Source organism: Hyaena hyaena, unplaced genomic scaffold (assembly GCF_003009895.1).
Source record: "Hyaena hyaena isolate Hyena2069 unplaced genomic scaffold, ASM300989v1 scaffold_712, whole genome shotgun sequence".
In the NCBI taxonomy this organism is placed as follows: Eukaryota; Metazoa; Chordata; class Mammalia; order Carnivora; family Hyaenidae; genus Hyaena; species Hyaena hyaena.
In genome coordinates, this window is record NW_024081340.1 from 834,171 (window position 1) to 857,598 (window position 23,428).

Sequence of the window (23,428 nt, forward strand, 5' to 3'; positions counted from 1 at the left end):
TTCTCTGGCCATCCTAAAGAGAATTATGTATTCTGTATGAATTATCCTTCTTTGAATCTATTGCAATTTTATTTTCTCTCTCCCTTTCTGTAAAGGAAGAAACTGTGTCTTCCTTGTTTATTATTGCATCTCTAACGCCCAGGGCATAAACTCAAAATTTTGTTAAGTTAATATAAGGATAAACAAATAAATTGCGTTTTGCAAAGCCAACACTTTGGGAGTTGGGAGGTGAATTGTTTTCTCCTTTGGTACAGTAACTATTAAGTATGTTGTCACCAGGGATAATAATCCACTGAGCAAACATGACTTCTGATGGTTAACTAAAAAAATGAACCATGACTTAAACTCAATGACATATGTTAAAGAATAGATGACATATCTTTTGAAAAAGTAGTTGTAAAAATCATAAATCCTTCACTATTATCAACACAGTAATAGAGTAACCCTAATCTAAAGTAAGCTAAGTATAGGATCTTCCTGAAGCTTGTCCACATTGTTGATTCAAGATTTCTTCATTTACTATGAGCTTTAGCTCTCTTACCAAAAAGCCTTTGACTGGCAAAGGATTTTTCATCTCACCAACATGAACTGTCCAATATCCCCCTACTTTATTGTAAAGAGAAGTCACATTTTACTTATGAGGCCGACAAGAGATAATACCTATGTTATACATCCACTAACTAGCAATATGAATATTTGTAGTTGCGTGTCTTTCACCAAGGGCATAGTTTATGTCCATCTCGACTTTTCTCTGTCTTTACGTTCTGAAGAAAATTGCTTTAAGCCCTTTCACCTACCTTCAAATCACTAGTTTAGCCGAGAGACATATAAAATAACTATATTGTCTGTTTTCTCAGTAACCATCATTAGTAGGGTCATGTGCTTTTCTTTCCTTTGATATAAATCTTCTTTCAGAACTGGGACATACATGTCTAAGCTACACCAGAGCATAATTTTGAGAACGTATCAAAAGAACAGAAACTTTTAAAGGAATATAGGTATAAGGCAATGCCTTCATAAGTAGTCATTTCAGAATCTCAGCTCTCAGTGAGATAAATTTCCACCCTGAAAAATGCAATATCAGCTCCACATTAGATACAAATAAACTGAGCCTCAGAAAAAACACCTGAACAAAAGATTTGATGAGCAACTGTGACTTCATTTCCTCAGAAATCCTACTTTGACCACTGGGGCCACGTGGGACTTGCGGTAATAGATCCTCTCCAAAAGTGAGTCTTGACTCACTAAAATGTTATCAGTATAAATAGTGTTGTCCAGAAATAAATATCCAGGTTTTTAAACAAAGCTGTCGTTTTTCAGTCTTAGAAATATGGACCTGGTCCCTCAGGGGAAGGAAAGAAAGGGGGGAGAAAAGCAAGCCACCAGGAAGAATGAAAGTTTAAATGAGCAAGACCCGGAGATCAAGTTAAAATCGGTGAAGAACAAATGTTAAGGCAAGAATGGCTGGGGGACCCCATCTGGGGGAGGGAAGACTGAAGAGGAGCCAGCAGAGGAGTGACTGGAAAGGAGGGGCAAGAGGCATATGATTCATGAGAGCAGGTGCCCCTTGTCAGGCCGCACTGCTTTTGTTCTGTCCTCGTCCCTTTCCTGCTCTGCATTCTGCCCTCTGGTTTCTATTTAGACGTAGTTGCTTCCTTTATTCACAGTTTTCATCCTGGATGTAACTATTTCTCTGTTATCAGCATCTGTGTTGCTTCAGATGGTGCTTCCTTACGTCCTTGAAGCATTTCCTGAGGTATGACTCCAACTGTTTGGGTTCCAGGTGTCATCCGTGCCAGCCATTCATCAAACGTGTACATCCTTGTCTCCCACAGAGGACTAGGCTGTTTGTTTATGGTTCTGTCTGGAAGGATTCACTGTAATGAAGAGGTAGAGCTTTAATTGCTCTCAAAAGGTATAATCATACCTTCCACATGCTACAGAATAGAAAATCATTTCTAAATAAAAGAGAATCACAGATTTCTTTATCTATAAAAATAACTTGTATAAAAGCACCAGACATTAGCAAATATTTAAAGAGATTAAATGACTTACCTTAGAAAGTTTGCATGTGTTCAAAGCATTTCTATTAACTTTCCATTTTCATAATTAGGTTCAGAGTTGCTTGGCAATCTATTTATAGTTTTCAACTTTCTTGCTCTATATGTATCTATGTATATATACATATATACGTCAGCAACTTCATATATCAACAACTATTTTTAAGGGTAAAATTTTTATCATCACATATGTAACATGAAAGCTATGAAGGACACATTTAGATAACAACTGCTCAGTCATTGTACAGACCAAGATATCTGTGTGAACCATCAGGATAAAAGCAGCTTTATTTTGTTTATGGCATTTCAAACAATATGTTTCGTATTTTATTTTTTAATGTTTTATTATTTTTGAGAGAGAGAGAGAGGGTGTGAGTGAGGGAGGGGCAGAGAGAGTCGGAGACACAGAATCTGAAGCAGGCTCCAGGCTCTGAGCTGTCAGCACAGAGCCTAATGCATGTCTCGAACCCACGAACCATGGGATCATGACCTGAACCAAAGCCGGACGCTTAACCAACTGAACCACCCAGGCACTGCTATGTCTCCCTATTTTAATATTGTTTTGGATCTCTTGATTGTCATAATCACTAGAGCTAAGCATTTTCAGAACAAGGACCATCCTTGATCTATCTCGGTATCCCGTAGCATACCTATTATAACATAGGACTTTACATACAATTGGTGAGTAATAAAAATTTGTTGAATGGAAATACATTTTACCAAGTAAAAGAAAACAAAAAGTTAATGAGACTGAAACCCATTTCTTTGCCTTTCCATATTAGACACTTACTTTATTATTTGGCCCAAAGTAATTTTTACAAAGAGAGCAATTCATAATTAGGAGGAAATTAATAATATTTAAAGCACTAAGTAAAAAACCTCTCTTAGAAAAGAGAATATGCAATCAGTTGGTGTTTTTCCACTTGCTTAAACCACAAGTTTTCTCCAAAAGATTTTTGAGATATGAGGACATTGGATTTCCTTTGGAGCACAAAAAGGTAATAGAAACTTTCTGTTCAGAAGCTTTTAAATGATATTGTACAGTTCCTGTTATGGAATGTGTATTTGTGACTCATGTTGAATCTTCACTCAGGTTACTTATAGGTTGTTTATTTTTTTATACGTGGAAAAACAAAGTAAAACAAAAATAATGCCACATACTCAAATGATTGATAAGGCTTTCCAGCACAAAATGGCTTGAGAAATTCAGTGATAAATGTTTCTTAGCCTTACTTACGCTACACAGAAAAATTATTGTTCTCTCCAATGAACATTCTGCTAATCTAAAAGAGACTTTCTTTTTTAGAATTGAAAAGGTTTCAGATTCACTAAATTATTTACCAGTATATTAGTACCATATATGAAGAGGCAGAATTTCAGAAAAGACAAAAAGTGGGTTGTTTTCCAATTGGTCACCTGTATTTAGTTATTGCATGACTTACAGTAGTGGATCCTCTTTATTTACAAGTATGAATGACTGAACATCATGACAAAATCAGCTACAAATCAAGCTATTTCTATTTGTTTAGGCCACATCTAACAAATACCTGGACTCTACCAACAAATCATAGTGCTTCTGAAAGCATCTATTGTTTTCCCTTTCCTAGATAAAAAGACTTTCTCTGATATCTACAAAGGGAATACTTCTATACGGTGTCTGATTCTCATCACTGACCATCAACATTTTGAATGTTGATTTGATATGTGCTAGATGTTTTTTATGCTCACAATGGAATTTTTAATAAATTTCTTTTTGTTGCAAATGGATGTATGTAGTGAGATGGCATAGGCGTGAATACAATAATGAGTTTCAAGAAGAGTAAGTTGGGTTAGACTGAAGATGATCGTTTTTACATTGTGGTTTAAAACTCCTAGCTTTCTGGAAATTGTCCAGATAGGAATATTTTTAAATGTTTTTTTTTTTAATTTTTCATTATCTTATATTCTTCTAATGTTACTTATGATGAGGATAAAAATCAAAGCTTTATTAACCATAAGATATGTGATGATGGAAACATCACATTGTCTTAGGTTATATTTTAATTTTATAATATTATATTTAAGTTTAGTCCATTTTACTGAGAATATTGTTGTCTAATAGAGCAACTTCATGAAGATCTACATACAGCAATTTCTCTGATGTTTGCAATCTAAAAAAGGAGTTGGTAAACTTTGTAAGAACCATGTGCTAATACTTTTTTTATTTTTAAAAGATGTTTTAAAAAAGAGAATAATGTAAAACGAGGATCTCTTAAGTGGCGCACAAAGCTGAAAATACTTATTCAGCCTCTGCACAAAAGAACGTTTGCAGACCCTTGTTCTGCAAGTAAGCATTGCCTTTTAGATAATGGTTGAAATTTATCTCCAAATTTGTCCTAGAGTCACAGTATCTCAATGGGAGAAAATATCTTCAGAATAATTGACTCATTCATTAGTCAGATATATCTTCCTCACCAATGGACAGATGCTGTTTAAGTTACTGGTTGTGTTTCTTATACAATCAAACACAAGATGAAAGGTATAATGCCTGTACAATGAAGTGTCATCAGTAAAATCTTTCATCTAACCAAAATAGACCTTACCTATTATAAAGGAGGACAGATAATGAAAATAATATATTACATCACATAACACTTCATTCCTTCTAAGGCACTCAGGCTGGACTGTCCACAGTGAGTGGCCCTCAAACAGAATAAGGAGACTCTGAGTACATACCTCTTTCCCTTCATTTAGTCATCCCATGCCTGCAGCAAACTTCAACTACTGACCTTAGAACACCTTTCCAAGGAGACTGGATGCAGCCTTTTCATCCCTTATCACACACCTCTGATGGTCTGTCACTATGAATTCATCACAGTTGTCAGTTAACACATGGGAGTTCTTTATCACATTGGTACCTGAAAGGTGTGGCAGAGGGGGAGGGGAAGTTGAAGCGGAGGTCGCACAGGTGATTGGGATGAAGAAAAAGTCAGAGGGTAGAGATATCTCTGTAAGGTAAACAGGAAAGGGAGAAAAGGAGATGGCCATTTTCAGGGAAATGAATTAAAGTCTTCTTTTTTGGTATGAACTGGCAAATATTTCAGAGTTATGTTTTAAGAATAGGATAGGCACCTACAAATGGCTGCATAACTTTAAGTTTCTCAAAGGCAGGAAATGAATCAGAAAAGGTTTTAAGACTTAAAGATGAGGCCAGCAATGAGAGAAAGGAGGAATGGAAATTATGGAAACAGATCTGAAGGGTTGTATGTTTGTACATTATTTATACCCCAAGAATTAGCTTTAATATAAGCATAAGCTACAAGTCTCAGGAGAAATGCAACTAATATCCAGTATAGCTCTTTAAGAAGATAGAAGTCCAGGATGTTCATCAGTATCACAGAAACATTAGGATGCAGTAAAGTCAGAATAGAAAACCAAAGTACCCAAAGGTGTCAACTGCCTATGTATTACCAACCTTTGTGAGTGAGGCTGACTCTGTTCACTTAGAGAATGTTCAGTGATTATAAGCATATCAGATATTTAATAATGCATGCATGCAATACCTAATGATTCTGTTAATTAAATATTTTAATTTAGAATATTTGATATAATTTAAAACTGGACTGAGAAACATCCAGCTTCAGAAATGACATATTTCAGGAGCCTGTCATAAACTGAATAATTGTGGAGGCAGAAAGTACTCTCAGTGACAACCTAGTCCTGCCTCCCCAGGTCATAATTGAACTCAAGGGATTGAGACAGAATCCCTCCATTGCCACCCAGTCCTGCTGACTCAACACTGTTTCTGTTATACCCTGTGGCCACCATGTCACTGAGATGTACAAACCCTCCCTACACACACACATACCCCAGTGCCCATGAGGCTATCTCCTAGCATTCCTGAGCATTCTTTATGTGGTATGGAAATTCTGTTGTCACTCCTTGAATGAAGGCATCAGAACTTACTGACTGCTGTCTAAAATAAGACTATCCTTTGCCCACAAGTGAGGTTAGAAATATATTTAATTTTATATTTACTACATAACAAATGCTCTGCTAGCTGCTATACAAGGCTATACATAGAGAAAATAAGCTCTCTTAAAATTGAACTAGGTCTGGCTATAGTATAAATGAAACCAATTAGAAATGACATTGTCAAAATATTACAGTGCTTCATTGTTTTCTAGTATCATAGCTGTCTTGCAGAGTTTTCTCAACTCCTTTCAGACACAGATTTATGAAAATCTACAGAGAAAGCCAAGCAAATAAAACATGTGTCCATGTACTAATACCAAATATAAACAAAAATATGAAAATATTTCTGAGGTTAAATATGTTGGGTACCAATGTGTTGTCATTACAGTCTATCCCATGGGAGTACAAGACTAAGTTCTGTTCATCCCTTAGTGACCTAGAAATTTGACCAAATATAGAGAATGCCTTCCAATCCAGTTTCTGAGGTGAGCATGAAAATGCATGGCTACCAAAGATTGGTATTTATGGGAAACAAGGTGTTGGTTTTTAAAGAAGAGAGCTAAAAAGTTGGAAAATTCTTGATAAAGAAAATGAACTCAAGTTCCATGACACTAAGTAATCATCCATCATCACTACATCTAAAAAGTGATATGGACAATAAAATTAGTACAAGGTATCAAAACGTACATTGATCATAAGAGAGACACAGTGCTAATCCAATGAAAAATGAGTCCTTGTAATAACTCTGAAATAGTCCCAAGTACTGCGAAAAAGAAAAAAAAAACACATACTATTGGATAGGTCTAATGTGGCACTTAAAAACATGATTGTTTGTGATGTTAAGATTACTAAATAATGACAGCAAAGAAACAGTGATTGGTACCCAAATACAGATATCCTAGTCAAGTTTTACAGAAAAAAAATAATAGAAATGATCCATATTTTTAAAAATGTGCAATATTTTCAGCCTTTCAGATGCCATAGAGTAATTACTTTGTCTTTTTTATGGTTTTCCAAATAGGTGAGTATATGAACTTCACCCCATCTTCTATATAAGCCAGGTCTGGGTTTTGCTGTTACCACACGCATTTTGCTACAAATTAGAAAGTTGCATTATTGACAAAGCTGGTCAAACAAAGCAAGCCAAGAAAAACACACTGCATTGCAACAAAGCAAGTTGGACAAATTATTACAATTATTTTTCAAAATAGGCTACCAAGCATAAAGTAAACATATAACATGCTTGAACTGAACTGAGAGACATATTAGTAACTCTTGCAAGTCTGATTGTAATAAACTTACTTCCTCAGATCTTTATGGCCCATTAGTATTTACATTTATATTCCTGGATTTAAGCCGTTATCACAGAGATTCTAGAAAATGGGTTTATTTTTGTGCTTTGAGATTTGGGTGCTTCTTCAAGAATCAGGGATTTAAAAATCTATTCTTCAGGGCACCTGGGTGGCTCAGTCAGTTAAGCGTCCGACTTCAGCTCAGGTCATGATCTCCTGGTTTGTGGGTTTGAGCTCCACGTTGGGCTCTGTGCTGACAGCTAGCTCAGAGCCTGGAGCCTGTCTTCAGATTCTGTGTCTCCCTCTCTCTTTGCCCCTCCTCTGCTCATGCTGTCTTTATCTCTGTCTCAAAAATAAATAAAACATTTAAAAAATGCATTCTTCAAGTTGCTGTGAAGATCCATGTTGGGTCATTAAAAGGAAAAAAATTAAACCATTTGTGTGAAAGAGTGAACATAATTTTTTCTTCCAGAAAGAGTCAGCCCTATAATAAAAAATCAAGAAATCTCTTGTAACCCCCAAGCTCTAAATATCTAGAGGAAACCACACAATTTTGTGTAAAGTGGGACTAGAGATACAAATCATGGTGAGATTAGAATTTAAAAGTTTTATTCATACCATTCAGAAGCCTCCCTCAAGCTGAAGAATTTAGAAAATACTGACCAAGCATCTGATTCATGTATGTTTCTAAAATGTACCAACAGCAATAGTGTGATGTGTTTTCAGAACCAGAAAAAGTCTTCAAGGCAGGATGGACACAGCTAGTTCTGTTATTTACTCTTGGCAGAGAACCAACCTCATGATGTCTTTTAAAAAGTATGCATAAACTGGGGAAAAAAGATTATTTATAGGTCAAATGAAGAAAAGAGAAAAACAAAGCCCAATATTGTGTCTTAAGATAAATATTGATTGAAAGTCTTCTTTATGTCTTGGGTAAGAAGAAATGCATATAGTTGCTAGTAATGGAGTGAGAACAAAAAGCGTTGCAGATATTTCTATGATGAGCACAGGGAAAGGAAAATACAGAAAAAGTTGTGGCAGATACTATGTTCACAAAATCATTTTTTCTTCTTGGACGCTTAGCCATCCCATATTTTTCTGGCTTCTCTTACAGTTGCATGAGGTCATGTGGCTTGTGATCAGTGAAATGTGGGCAGAATGATATATAGCACCTCTAGGCATGGCTACTACTAAAATCAGTCTCCTAACAATTCTCTCTGCTGCCTCTTTTTCTGGCTTACCAATAAGATATAGAAAATACAGTAGAGCACTCTCAGACCTTAAACTAGGCAGTGCGTCTTTCATTGAGAAAGCTGGGCTAGGAACAATATATCAACTGAACTGAATACTGGGATAAGTAATGCTACAAGCTCCTCATTTTGTTGCTGACAGATAACAATTTGTAGATTGCTACACTTTGAGTAGTAGTACAGTAGTGCCCCAGGAAGGCAAAAGGCAATTGGATCCCTGAATCATCAGAGCAGATCACCAGACCAGTCATAGGCACCTTAGGTTGTTGCAGGAATAAGAAACAAACTTTATTGTTTCAGTTAAGCCAATACTACACACCTTGGTTAATGCAGATTGTTAGAAAGAAAAAAGATTCTAACCTACAAACAGAATAGACAGTGTTTTCAGATGATCTTAAAATGTTGACAAACTTTAACAAATTCCACAAAACAAAAATTATGAGTAGATTGTGTATTCTAACCATATACAATAAATTGTACTTAAGAAAAAGATGTTTTTAATTCTTTTAAAGTTTTTTAATGTTTTTATTTATTTTTCAGAGATAGTGCGCACACATGAGCAAGGAAAGGGCAGAGAGAGGAGAAGATAGAGGATTCCTAGCTCATGCTGCTCAGACAGCAGAGTCTGATGCAGGGCTTGAACTCAGGAACTGTGAGATCAAGACCTGAGCTGAAGTCAGAGGCTTAACTGACTGAGCCACCCAGGCTCCCAAGAAGATGTTTTTAACAAGCAAATTTAGTGAAGGGCATACATATTATTTTTAATTTTTTTAATGTTTATTTATTTTTGAGAAAGAGATAGATAGAGTATGAGCAGGGGAGGGGCAGAGGGAGAGGGAGACACAGAATCTGAAGCAGCTCCCACGTCCGAGCTGTCGGCACAGAGCCCGACTCAGGGCTTGAACAGTGAGATCATGACCTGAGCCAAAGTCGGATGCATTACCAAATGAGCCACCCAGGTGCCCCTAAAAATATTATTTTTGATAACTCTTTGGCCAAAGAGGGTATTTAAAACTGTAAACATCCATGCCAACAATAAGATCAGTATGTATCAAAATCAAAAGATTGAGGACAAAGCTGTTCTGAAGTGCATTTATAGCCATTAATAAAATATGCATAAGAACTGAAGAAGCTGGAAGAACAAGCATACAAACATTAGGAAAGCAAGTGGGGTAAAATAACATAAAAGGAGAAAATAATACAATGCATTTAAAGGAAAAGCTGTAAACTTAAATGATAAACCTAGAAACTGGAGTTTTATCATAAAACAAAAGTAAAGGCAATACAATAAACCCCTATGCAAATCTAATCAAGAAAAAAAAAACCTTACTGATACATAAGATGCAGAAGGAAATATTAAGAAATTATTTAATTTGGGGGAAAGTATAAATTATCAGCATTAACTCAAAAAGAATTGTATCTGACTAGAAATATAGTCAAGGATATATAAAAGTTGTTAATCTGTAACCTCTACAAACATATATACAGGGAGACATCATTTATTATTTGGGTTTTTTAATTTACTAATTCAGAAATACTGGTGTACAATTATTATTGAAATGTATAAAAATATAGCACATACTCCTTCTAAATTATCAGAGTGAAGAAATCAAATAAATAACAATTATATATCAAGGGAAATAGTGAAAAATTTTAGAAGCCAATCCATTAACCATAAAATAAGTGATGAAAGATCCAAATATCTGTCATCACAATAGCAAACATGCAAATAATATATGTTCATATCGGTTAAGGTCTGAAAAACAGATGGGAACCATATAATGCCTATAAGAGACACAGTTTTGACTTGGGATCTTTAAGGTATTTAAAGACCTACCAAACAAATGCAAGCACAAAGGAAGAAGGGATCAGAATATGAGAATGAGTCCAGTTTGAATATAAGATTTTGAACAGAAATGGCACACATAGGTAATTTTGTACTAAGAAAACATTCAATAAAATACACGAATAAAGTATAAAAAAAAGGCTGTTGAAAACACAAGGAGAAATAAACATAGACATGATAATATTGATAAGGGAATTTCACATAATACTTAGCCTACCAAATCAAGTAGAAAGTTAAAAAATTGAATTGGAGAAGCATACCTAACTTGATTAAACTGATATTAATGTACAGAGATTTTCTCTTTGTTTTAAATAATCCATGTATCATTTATAAAAAATGACCGTAGTAGCCCACAAAGAAACAGTCCATTCTGTTTTAGAACAAAAATGCACAACATTGGCTTAATACTGAACCTCTCTGATAACAACACATAGAAATGCTGAATTAAAACAAACCAAAATTTGAACTATATGAAAGAGTCTAAAGGAAAGAAAAGAGTAACCTCAAGTGACAGAAGTCAAGTAAATATAAGCTCAGGGGTTGTCACCAGAGTAGGCCTAGGAAAAACACGGACATGGATATAAGACCTAATGCTAAAGCCTGGAGTAATAAGTCCAGTAGGAATAAGAGCTATGGCCTTGTGTCCCCAAACGGTAAAATGGTCATGTTGAGATTTTTTTCTAAAGACTTTTCAGCAAAAGAGTGATATTTTTAAACCTCCAAGCACTAGAACATGGAAGCTACAGGATTCTAGGTAGAGTTTAAAGTAAAATTTACTGCACCATGAGTAGGTATGGACTTGACATTTATATGAGTTGAATGTTGAGGAATCTTCAAACCAAGAAATCAATATATAGACTCTTCTTAGTTTATTTCCCAGTGAAGTAAATGCAAAATATTCTCTGGAGAGAAATTTACAGTTCACATTTTATGAGTTTGCCAGAGGAAAAACTGTCCCTACTGAAGATGAGCATGCCATCAAAAATGCAGATAATTCCCCTAGAGCAGGAGACAGCAGAAACAACAAATAGGAGGGTTAGCATCCGTGGAGCTTGATATCATCAAACAATATTCTGAGGGCCTCAAAAAGAACAATGTTTAAAATAACTGAAGATAAGTAATGTAATATAAGCCACAATAATAAATAGTGTAAATAAATAAATAAATAAAATTCTTAAATAGTCAACAGACTCTAAGAAAATATAAACAGAAATTCCAGAAATCCAACAAGTAGTTGCCAAAATAAAAAACTTAACACGCTAAGTGGATTGGTCTAAAAGATTAGACATAGCTGAAGAGATAATCAATGTATTAAAAAAAAATCTGAGGAAATTACTCATAATCCAACATAAGACGTTGAAGAGATGAAAAATATGAAAAAGGGATTCAAAAACATTGAAGAAAGGATGAAAACACGTAACATATCAAAATAGAAATTTGAGGAGAGGGTGACAGAATGGGCAAAGGTAATAATTATCAAAATAATGGCAGAGAATTCTCCACCATTAATAAAAGATATGAATCCTAAAAATAAAGGAGCTAAAAAGTCCTGAGTATAATAATTAAAAAGAAATTTAACTCTGACCATATTTTAGTGAAATTACATATATCAAGAAGACAAAGAGTAATAGAAAAACATAAATGCTACCAGAAAGAGAGATCACATAACTAACAAAGAAAAAAAATTTGATTGACAGCAGCCTCTCAATAACCAAAATAAAGTCCAAAAGATTATAGAATGATATCACAACAGTACTAAAGATAAAAATCTTATCAACCAAGATTGCTATACACAGATAATGCAAAAATAAGGATGAAATTAAGCATTTTCAGTCAAAGATTAAGAGAATTTGGGACTCACAGACCCTCAGTATATAATTATAGAATATACTTCTAGAAGAAAGTTTTAATAGCTCAGATAGCTTTCTGAATGCAAATTAAGCAAAAAAATATAAATCATTAAAATTAATATAGAAATAAGATTCAATTCACAAGGACAATAAAATATATAAAGAATCAAAGGATAGGTTTAGTGTAAGTTATTCAAGAACTTAATGGAAAACATAATTTATACGTGAGACTTTCTTATACAAATGAAATAACCTATCAGCCGAGATATATAATGGTAAACTACTTTATTAATACTGCTGTAATACTTGACTATCTCTATGGAAAATAAAATTAATTACCTGATGCATACTATATGCAAAATTCAAATCAAGATGGATTAATAACCCAAACATAAAACAAAATCTTTCAAAATTTTAGGGAAATATAATATTTTCGTGAAAGTGGAGTATGGAAGGGTTTTATAATATGTGTTTCAAAATACACAGAAAACAAATCATAAAGGAAAAGACTAGTAAACTAAAATCTAAAGCTTCTCTTTGAGAAGAATAACATAAAAATAAATATGTAGGTATGAGCACTACATGCAACTGGTAATGCACTGATATCCAGAATATATTAAAAACTGTAACAAATCTTTAGGAAGCTGTCAGGAGCAAAAACAGTAGTAGAATAGTTCAATAATACAAATAGAAATGTTATAAGAACTAGGAAATCCAATAGCCAGTAAATATGATGATGACTTTCACCAATAAATAGATTAATTTCAATTATTTTTTAAAGGTTTATTTATTACTTTAGAGAGAGAGAGAGCATAAGCAGGAGAAGTGTAGAAAGAGAGGGAGAGAGAATCCCAAGCAGGCTTCACATTGTCAGCATAGAACCTATGCAGGGTTTGATCTCACAACAATGAGATCATAACCTAAACTGAAATCAAGAGTTGGGCGTTTAACTGACTGAGCCACCCAGGTGCCCCCAGATTAATTAAAATTATAACTCGATGAGATACGAAGTTAAAACTATCTCATTAGTAAAAATTTACAAGTCTAACAAAATGTTGATGAATAAGCAGAAATACCTTGAATCATACTTTGCTAGTTGGATATAAATTTGGCAATTTATAGTAAAATTATCATAAGTATGTTTTAATCTAATAATTATATCCTTAGGTAGATAGCACTAAAAATGTTGCCCCTTGTGGGGTACCTGGGTGGCTCAGTCAGTTGAGCACCTGACTTCAGCTCAGGTCATAATCTCACAGTTCATGAGTTTGAGCCTTGCATCAGGCTCCCTGCTTCAGCTTGTCAGTGTAGAGTCTGTTTCAGATTCTCTGAGCCCTCCCTGTACCTGTCCCCTACTTGCCCCCTTCCTGGCTTGCTCTCTCCCCCGCCCAAAAAGTTTCCCCTTGTGCACTCTTAGAGACACGTACAAAAATGTACATGAAAATATTATTTATGAAAGAAAAAAAATTGAAACCAACCTAATCTTACATTTGTAGAAAATGAAAAAAATAAACCAATTTATTTACATAATTGAACATAATACAGAGGTGAAAATAAGTAGATCTACATGAGAATGTGAATAACTTTTTAAAACATTAATGTAGAGAAAAACATTATAAAAAGCTAGACACATGATACCATTTACATAAATGGCTTGTGCAATAAAATAATGCTATAGTTAACTGAGGATTTTTACCTGTATCATAAAATTATTGAAAATAATTTATGGGGAACTGTTACGTATCAGCTTCAGGACTTTTATATACTGTGAGTGAAAAGCAAAACAGGAAAAGATAGATCTCAAGTCACATATTACTTTCTAAAAAACACAAATATTGCAGAATAATGTTAACTGTTGTGTGCACATAGTTATATGCCATATTTTTTAAAATTTTTCTGAATGTTTAATATAGTTTGTATATGACATCAAAAGCACAAGAAACAAAAAAACCAAACTTCATCAAAATTAAAAATGTGCTTAAAGGGTACCATCAAATAAGTGAAAAGAGAACCTACACAATGGGAGAAAATATTTGGAATTCATATATATAAGGGTCTTGTACCCAGAATATTAAAGAACTCTTACAACTTAACAATAAAAAGATAAATAACCCAATTTAAAGATGGGCAAAGGGTGTGAGTAGAAGTTTCTCCAAAGAAGATATACAGCAACCAATAATCACATGAAAAGATGTTCAACATCAATAGTTACTAGGGAAATGCAAATCAAAACCACAAGATACCTTTTCATATCCACTAGGGTAGCCAAAATTAAAAAAAGAAAACAAGTGTTGGTGAGGATATGGAGAAATTGGAACTCTCATACCAATGGTGGTAGGAGTATAAAGTGATGCATTACTGTGAAAAACAATTTGGTAGGTCCTCAAAGAGTTAAATATAGAGTTACCATATGACCCAGCAATTCCACTCCTAGATAGATACAAAAGAAAATTAAAAACAAAAGTTCACAGACAAAACTCTGTGCATGCATTTTCATAGCAGTCTTGTTCATAATATCCCCAAAGTAGAAATAACCCAAATGTCCATTAACAGATAAATTCATAAACAAAATGTGGTATATCCATACAGTGAAGTATTATTCAGAAATAAAAAAGATATGAAGTACTCATATGTATGGTATGGAGAAACCTTGAATGCATTATACTAAATGAAAGAAGCCAAACACTAAATTCCCTGTGTCACTGGTTCCCAAGACCATCCTCAGAGTTGATGGCTCACTAGAAAAACTTGTAAGAACCAGATGGTGTTATATTATTTACGGTTATGATTTACTACTCAAAAGGATGCCAATGAAAAGCAAAAGGAAAAAGTGCATGGGATGAAGTGGAGGAGAAACCACATATAAGTTTCTACGTGAATGCCTCTGGTGAAGTCACATGGGGTACACTTAATTCTCACAGGAACAGATGTGTGTGACAACAGACACAAAGTGTTGTCAACCAGGGAGGCTTACGTGAGCCTTGATATCCAGGATTTTTACTGAGGGTCAGTCACATAGGCTACTCAGATTCAGCTATGCATCTACTCACATCCAGCTACTCAGATTCCAGATCTGAAGAGCAAAAAACAAATAGGTCTTCACATTAATCGTATACTTAACATAAAGTATACAGGCAAACCGATACAGCGTGGTCCCAGGCTTCTGGCATACAACAGTTACCAGGGTGAACATTGCCAGGGCTCAGAACTCAGATCCCAGGAGCTGGCCAAGGGGCAATTCTGAAAATGGAACTTTCTTGGTCATGTGCACAGTTTGAGTAACCTAAGCATAACGTGCTTTTTCCTGCACAGCCACATTCTCTAGGATTCCATTTATGTGAAATATCCAGAACAGGCAAAACCATAGAGATGAAAATTAGATTAGTCACTGACAGAGAATGGAAGAAAAAGGAATGGGGAGTGACTGCTAATAAGTATGAAGTACTTTTGATAAAAAATTTCTTGAATTAGATTGTGGTAATTGTTACACAATCTTGTGAATATACTAAAAAGCATTGAATTGTATACTTTAAATTGCAAATTTTATTTTATTTTATTTTATTTTTTAATTTATTTCTAGGAGAGAGAGAGAGACAGCGTGAGCAGCGGAGGGTCAGAGAGAGAGGGGGTCAGAGAGAGAGGGAGACACAGACTCCGAAATAGGCTCCAGGCTCTGAGCCGGCAGTCAGCACAGAGCCCGACGCGGGGCTCGAGCCCACGAACCACGAGATCATGACCTAAGCGAAAGTCAGACGCTTAACCGACTAAGCCACCCAGGCGTCCCTAAATTGCAAATTTTATATGTGAGTTACATCAAAATTAAAATCTGGTAAAAATATTTCATAGTTTAAAATTTAAAAGTTACTGTTATGAGAATTTATTGATAGTAAGGATAGAAAGAGAAGATAATTTATGAAGCTATTGCAATAGTTCACATAAATTATTAAAGTCAATTAAGATAACAATGTAGTAAGAAAAATTATTTAATACCCAGTTTGGGTGGGGCTTCCATTAGGAAATGGACCTCTTTTATTGTGAAATATTGATTATGAAATAGTAAGTAAGGATAATTTGGGAGTACATCACAAAAGTCTTAAAATATAAATGTTTGACCTGAGAGAGCCAATTAAATAAATTGTATACTATATGATGACATACTATGCACTCCTGACATTGCTTAAATATAGTTAATGACATGGGGAAATATTCACAGTGTAATGCAAAAGAAAACATAATGAATCGCTAAAAGATCATATATTTAATAATACACATTTTTAAAAAGCTATCTATAATTACCAGTAATAATTAGATGGAAATGTAACCAAACATTTATTATTTTGTGGAGGGATTTAATTATTTGTATTTTTGTTTACAGAAACTATGACTTTTATGTTTAGAAAAATATCACAAGGATAATCATTAAAGATTTAGCTCATGGACAGAGAACGGTACAATGATGAGTGAGGGGATTATGATACATTTATTTGCATAGAATTTAATGAACTGCTTTTATAAACATAAACATTATCTTATTTTGATCTCTCATTAATCTTATATGATAGGTCAGCTGTCAGTACACAGCACAGAGCCTGACACACGGCTCGAACCCATAAACCATGAGATCATGACCTGAGCCGAAGTTGGACGCTTAACCTACTGAGCCACCCAGGTACTCCTCAGTTTAGAAATGTTTAAATGACTTACTCATGCTTATCCCACTAGCATGAGTAACAAATCCAAGACTGAAAATTATATGTTCTAATTTTATGTCCAGTGTTGCTCTACTACAGGTAATACACACACACTCACAAAATAAATCATCCAATTGTTATAGAGGATAGAAATAACAAATTTTTCACTTCACAATACCATTCCTTATCTAAATTGCAATGTACACATATGGGTTGCCTATGTGGATTAAATTCGCTTTTAAAAATTAATTATCTTTTTCATCACCTACATGAAGAACCTCAATCTGTCAAAATATAACTCACTTTACAAAATACCAGTTGCTCACCTAAGACTATAAATAGCCTAAATAATAAATACTGAATTATTTTTCTACTTCTTCCTCCAGACTGGATACAGGAAATGTCTATGATAGCATCATGAATAATTAGCATCATGATAGCATCATGAAAAGTAGCATTATGAATAATTCTCAAGTGTCTGGGGAGCCTATAATATTTTTATATATTTCTTTCAACCTTTTTCTCTGTAGAACTTCTATAACTCTTTAAAGTTACACATTTGTGAGTGAGAAGTTACTTTATATTAACAACATCATTCCATGCTTTTACAATTAACATTGAATATATGTAAGAAAATTTCACAATAAAGAATAGTAAGTTAGAAAATAAGTTCTATTTTGAAAGCTTTCCACTCATGTAGTCATAGTAATAGTACTGGTTGGCCTAATTTTCTTTGAATTATTTTCCCATCTTGACTTTATTTGCCCCTTTCAGAAATGCCTTAGTAGATTTCTTATTTAAGTTACTTTCAATAAGTGAGTTTTGGAAGAATAGCTAACATTAGTGCCTAGAGGGACAAAAAACTCCGTAAACTGGAAAAAAATAAGAGATCAATCTTAAAATTTTGTTATCTCTTTTATTTGTAATGAGTAACATGTTAATATAAGAAGATTGTCTTAATGAATAAATTCAATGTTTGTTGAAATTGAATATGTTTTTCTTTTTAAAATTATTTGATAATACAAAAACAAGCTTGTTGTAAAAAGTAAAATAATATAGTACAGAGATTTTAAATAGCAAAGCTAATTATCTCACCTCCCTCCATTTCATTATCACATAAATAGAACCTGAAGGACCTTGTCACTAACAGATTACACACACACACACACACACACACACACACACACACAATGTTAGGAAGATCTTAGAGCTGAAGGAAAATGTTTAACAAATAGCAATTGTGTACTCATGGAAATGAAGAGCACTATAATGTTTAATATGTGTGTAAAAATAAAATGCTCTTCATTATTCAAATTCTTTCTTTCTTTCTTTTCTTTTTTATTTTTTAGAGACAGCATATGGGAGGGACAGAGGCAGAGAGAGAGAGAGAAAATCTTAAGCAGGCCCCACAGCTCAGTGTGAAGCCCAATGAGGGGCTCCATCTCACGAACTTCATGAACCTGAGCCAAAATCAAGAGTTGGCCACTTTACCAATTGACCCAGGTGCCCCCTTATTTAATTTCTTCAAAATTAAATGGTTGATTAGACTTTATCAAAATTCAAAGCTTTTATGCATTAAAAGATAGTATCAAGAAAGTAAAAAGACAACCCCTACAATGGGAGAAAATATTTGTGAATAATATATCTGATTAGAGTCTAATATCTAGAATATATAAAGAACACTTAGAGCTCAACAATAAAAAGACAAATAACCCAACATGAATAAGGGGAAAGTATTTGAATAAACATTTTTTCAAAGAAGATATATGCACGTGGAAATCATTAATTGGGAATATCATTAATCATTGGGAAAATACAAATCAAAACCACAATGAGATACTATTTAATATCCATTAGGTTGACTATAGTAAGAAAGAAAGAAAGAAAGAAAGAAAGAAAGAAAGAAAGAAAGAAAGAAAGAAAGAAAGAAAGAAAAAGAAAGGAAAGAAGGAAGGAAGGAAGGAAGGAAGGAAGGAAGGAAGGAAGGAAGGAAGGAAGGGAGGGAGGAAGGGAGGGAGGGAGGAAAGAAGGAAGAAAACAAGCATTAATGGGAGTATGGAGAAATTAGAACCATCATACATTGCTGTTGGAGATGTAAAATGTTGTAGCCACTGTAGAAAAGTTTAGCAGTTCTTCAAAAAGTTAAATAGAATTTAGCACATGACCCAAACATTACAGCCTTCTGTATATACCCAAGATAAATGAAAACATGTTTACAAAAAATTGTTTATAGATGTACATAGCAGCATTATTCACAATATCCAAAAACTAAAAACAATCCAAATGTTCATCAACTGAAAAGTAGATAAACAAAATGTGACATATCCATTCAATGGAATATTAATCTATAAAATGGAATGACTTCTAGAAAGTACCTAAGTGTCCATCAAAATATAGTAGATGAAAAAAATATAGGACTATTCATACAATAGAATTTTACTCAAAAGAATGAACTTGATACATGCTACAACACTGATGAGCTTTGGAAATATTATGGAAGTGCAAGAAACTAAACACTAAAGGCATTTTAAATTTTAATTTCTATGTATTTATTACTGGTATACAGAGAAACTATCAATCTTGTATACAATCAATTGGTATACACAGCGCATTTAGTCTCCTTTATCATCCTATAAATTCATTTTACTAGAGTCTTTCAGATTTATATCATATAATTTGAAAAACAAGATAATTCCATATAATCTTTTCAAATATTCACATTGGTTATTTTATTTCCCTACTTTATTATACTCATCAGTACTTTTAAAACATGTGATGTTCAAACATAGTATTTATTTTTGTCATATTTTTATTTGAGAGAGAACGAGCATGAGTGGGGGAGAGGGACAGAGAGAGAGAGAGAGAGAGAGAGAGAGAGAGAATCTCAAGCTGGCTGCATCCACAGGGTGGAACCCAACGAGGGGCCTGGTCCCAGGATCCTGGGACTGCGATCTGAGCCGAAATCAAGAGTCAGACATTTAACCTACCAAGCCACCTCCTAGGTGCCTGGATGGCTCAACTGGTTAAGGAGCCAACTCTTGATTTGGGCTCAGGTGCCTGAGCTGTCAGTGCAGAACCTGCTTAACATTCTCTCTCCTCTCTCTCTGCCCCTCCCTGCTTGCACTTGCTCGCTCTTGCACACACGTGTTCTCTCTTTCTCAAAATAAAGAAACATAAACAAATTTTTTTTTTTTACAAACAGTTTATTGTCAAATTAGTTTCCACATAACACTCAGTGCTCATCCCCACAAGGGTCCTCCTCCATGCCCATCCCCCCCCCCCATCTATCAGTCCTCAGTTTTTGTCAGCATTCAAGAGTCTCTCATGGTTTGCCTCTCTCCCTTTCCCCCACCATTTCCGCCCTTCTTCTCCCCCTTGTTCCTCCCTCAAGTTCCTCCTAATCCTCCTATACGTGCAAACATATGATATTTGTCCTTCTCTGCCTGACTTATTTCGCTCAGCATAACACCCTCAAGGTCCATCCATGTTGCTACACATGGCTCAGCATCCCTCCTCATCAGGGAAATACAAATCAAAACCACACTGAGATAACATAAACAAAATTTTTAAAATGATGTCTTCCACGGGGCGCTTGGATGGCTCAGTCAGTTAAGCGTCTGTCTTAGGCTCCCACGGTTCGTGGGTTTGAATCCCGCGTTGGGCTCTGTGCTGACAGCTAGCTCAGAGCCTGGAGTCTGTTTCGGGTTCTGTATCTCCCTTTCTCTCTGACCCTCCTCTGCTCACGCTCGCTCTCTCTCTCTCAGAAATAAATAAAACATTTTAAAAAATGTTAATAAATAAAAATGATATCTTCTAAATTTCCTTGTTTTATTAAACCAAAGTAGTAGGATTTGAAAAATGAATTCTATGCCCAAACAATTGTTAATCATTAAATTACCTTAAAAAAATTCTCTTTAAGTTGCTTCTTTCTTGAACTAAGTTTTCTTGAACTAAGGTGTGTCAAAGATTCTTTTAAAGAAAACTTATATCTTTTTTATTAATTCATTCAGTAAACAAAACAGTTGGATTCTGAGATAAGGATAATGTAGTTTGAGAGATCAGGTTTTAGGGGAAAAAACACAAAGTCCATATTTTTCATGAACTACGAAATCATATATCTAATGGCAGACTTTTTTCCCCTGAAATTAACTTTGTTCTCTCTATATTAAATACATCTTTCTTTCTAAATTAAATACATATTTTATTTAATAAAATACTTTTGTAAAAGTTGACAAAGTATAATAAATTACTATGCTGTTTTACATTTATTAAGGGGAAGTCCCAAACTTTTCCATTACAGAGATTATATTTCCATCATTTAAGGAAGAAATTTCATTTAATTTTACTACATGGAGAGAATAAGAGATAACAATTAATTAAGTTATATAAAAATCCAATTTTCATTACAGCAAGCTCCTGCACTAAGGTTTCTGACAGTCATGAAGTCATTATGTCATGGTCTTCATTATAATCCTACAATAAAACCATTTCTTTCAGACTGAGGGGAGCCCAATATACAGAACAGAAGACACAAAACCCACTCAATATTAGTATAAGATTTAAGTTGAATTTGTAATGTACTAGAATATTTTGCTTACATTGCAATAACGTACAAGATGACTTTTTAGTTGTGCTAGGTGCCTTTTTTTTGGCACCTAGTCACTTTTATGACTCAATGTGAAACTCAAAGTTAAGTGTGTCTCATATTAAAATGGTAGCAGAGATAGGGAAGGATCAATATTATACTCTAAAGAAGCTGTTATGTGATTATCTGCTTTACTGGTCTGAGCAACAGTTAATTCCCAGGTGCAAATAATACCATAAAATACAATATTCCCCCTTAGAGATAGTTTAACTCCAGTATTACTACACTCTTAATCCAATCTTTGACTCAAACCAAATTCAGTGAGCTGCAGATACTATGGAGTTAAAAATGGCAGAAAACCACCATAACATATCAAATATCTATATGCTTGGTAGAAATCATTCCCATCTATTCACAAGAAGCCTTCATTTGTCATGTTTCTACTGTATTACCTTTCCACAAAACAAAACAAAATAGACTATGGAGTTTGATATGTCAGCTACTGAGATTAAAAAAAAGTGGAAGGGTTGGGGCGCCTGGGTGGCTTAGTCACTTAAGCGTTCGACTTCAGCTCAGGTCATGATCTCACAGTCCATGGGTTAGAGCCCCAAGTTAGGCTCTGTGCTGACAGCTCAGAGCCTGAGCATGCTTCAGATCCTGTGTCTCCCTCTCTCTCTGCCCATCACCCGCTCACTCTCTGTCTCTTTCAAAAATAAAATAAAGACATAATTTTTTTTTTTTTAAAGTGGAAGGGTAAGCCAGGCCTGTTTTAAATTCTATAGGCAATGAAATCAAGACATTACAAGTCTAGCAAAGGCCATTTTTTTTCAAGCTTCTAAAAATATCCATGCATTGAGAGGAATGTAGAAGAGGAAAGATCTACCCATTACTTATTCTTCCAAAGCTATTGATCCTTAGTAATAATGCTTCTTTAAAATCAACATTGTTAGGCACATTAAAGCTAAAATACTTGAAAAGAGTTTGCCAAAGTCAAACAATCCTCATCCCACACATGCAATCAACAGGTTGAGTTAGGTGTCAACTGGCAAGAAGTTCAGTTTCTGGGGACGACCTGAAGGATGGTGTTCTGATCAAACAAAAATCCAGCAGCACAATTCTGAAACCTCTGAGAATGTGCTTTATCAATGTGGGAATAACAGGAGAAAAGAATTTCAAATAATTACCATAATCCGTTGGAAACTCAAGGCTTAATTTCTTAGCTTGGCAGCTGTGTGTGATTCAAGGGCAAGTCAAGGTATAAAGACCTAGAGCCAAAGCACCTATTAAGAGCCATTTCATCTCTGTATCTTTTCCATTATCTTTTGTTACTTACTCATTAATCAATAAGCATTTATTGGAAGCATGTCTTTCATATGATACATAGTTATGTGGAATACAAAAGAAATATCAACATCTATCCCCCTCAAATTTATGATCAGTACAGATATAGAGCAGTAACCTTTAAGATTAGTGGTATTCTAAATGAATTATATTTTCATGTATCTACAATTATGTTTGATTTGAGAAGCATATCTGGAAAGGCTGAGTCAGATACTATAGGTAGAAGCAATTAATGAGAGTTCACTTAATTTGATAGCTCAGATTTGACAAGTGTTTATCCCAGCATTTTAATAACTTAATAAGTTCCAAGTAATTTTGGTAGAGAGGTGATGTATCAATTACCCACACCAATCCATCTATCATATTGCAATAATGCCCTCAGTCTTATCTGGTTTACCTTTCTGATGATCTATCCCATTATTGCTCACATACATCTTCTCTCTCTTCCCATTTCATCTCTTCACAGAATCCTCTGTATTCTTTTTTTTTTTTAAGATAAATCAGAATAATTTCTTAGTCTGAAGATAAGCTGAACTATATGAAGAATGTAATAGATGAA

The 23,428-nt window shown here is 34.3% G+C and overlaps 1 long non-coding RNA gene across 1 annotated transcript; it reads right to left on the minus strand.

Annotated features, from left to right (window-relative positions):
- Positions 1–1,426: 1,426 nt before the first annotated feature.
- Positions 1,427–23,428, minus strand: LOC120220569. The gene is made up of 3 exons (XR_005525623.1): positions 23,267–23,428; positions 4,829–4,957; positions 1,427–1,877 (listed from the first exon to the last, which is right to left on the minus strand). It is a non-coding gene; the product is annotated as an uncharacterized LOC120220569 (long non-coding RNA).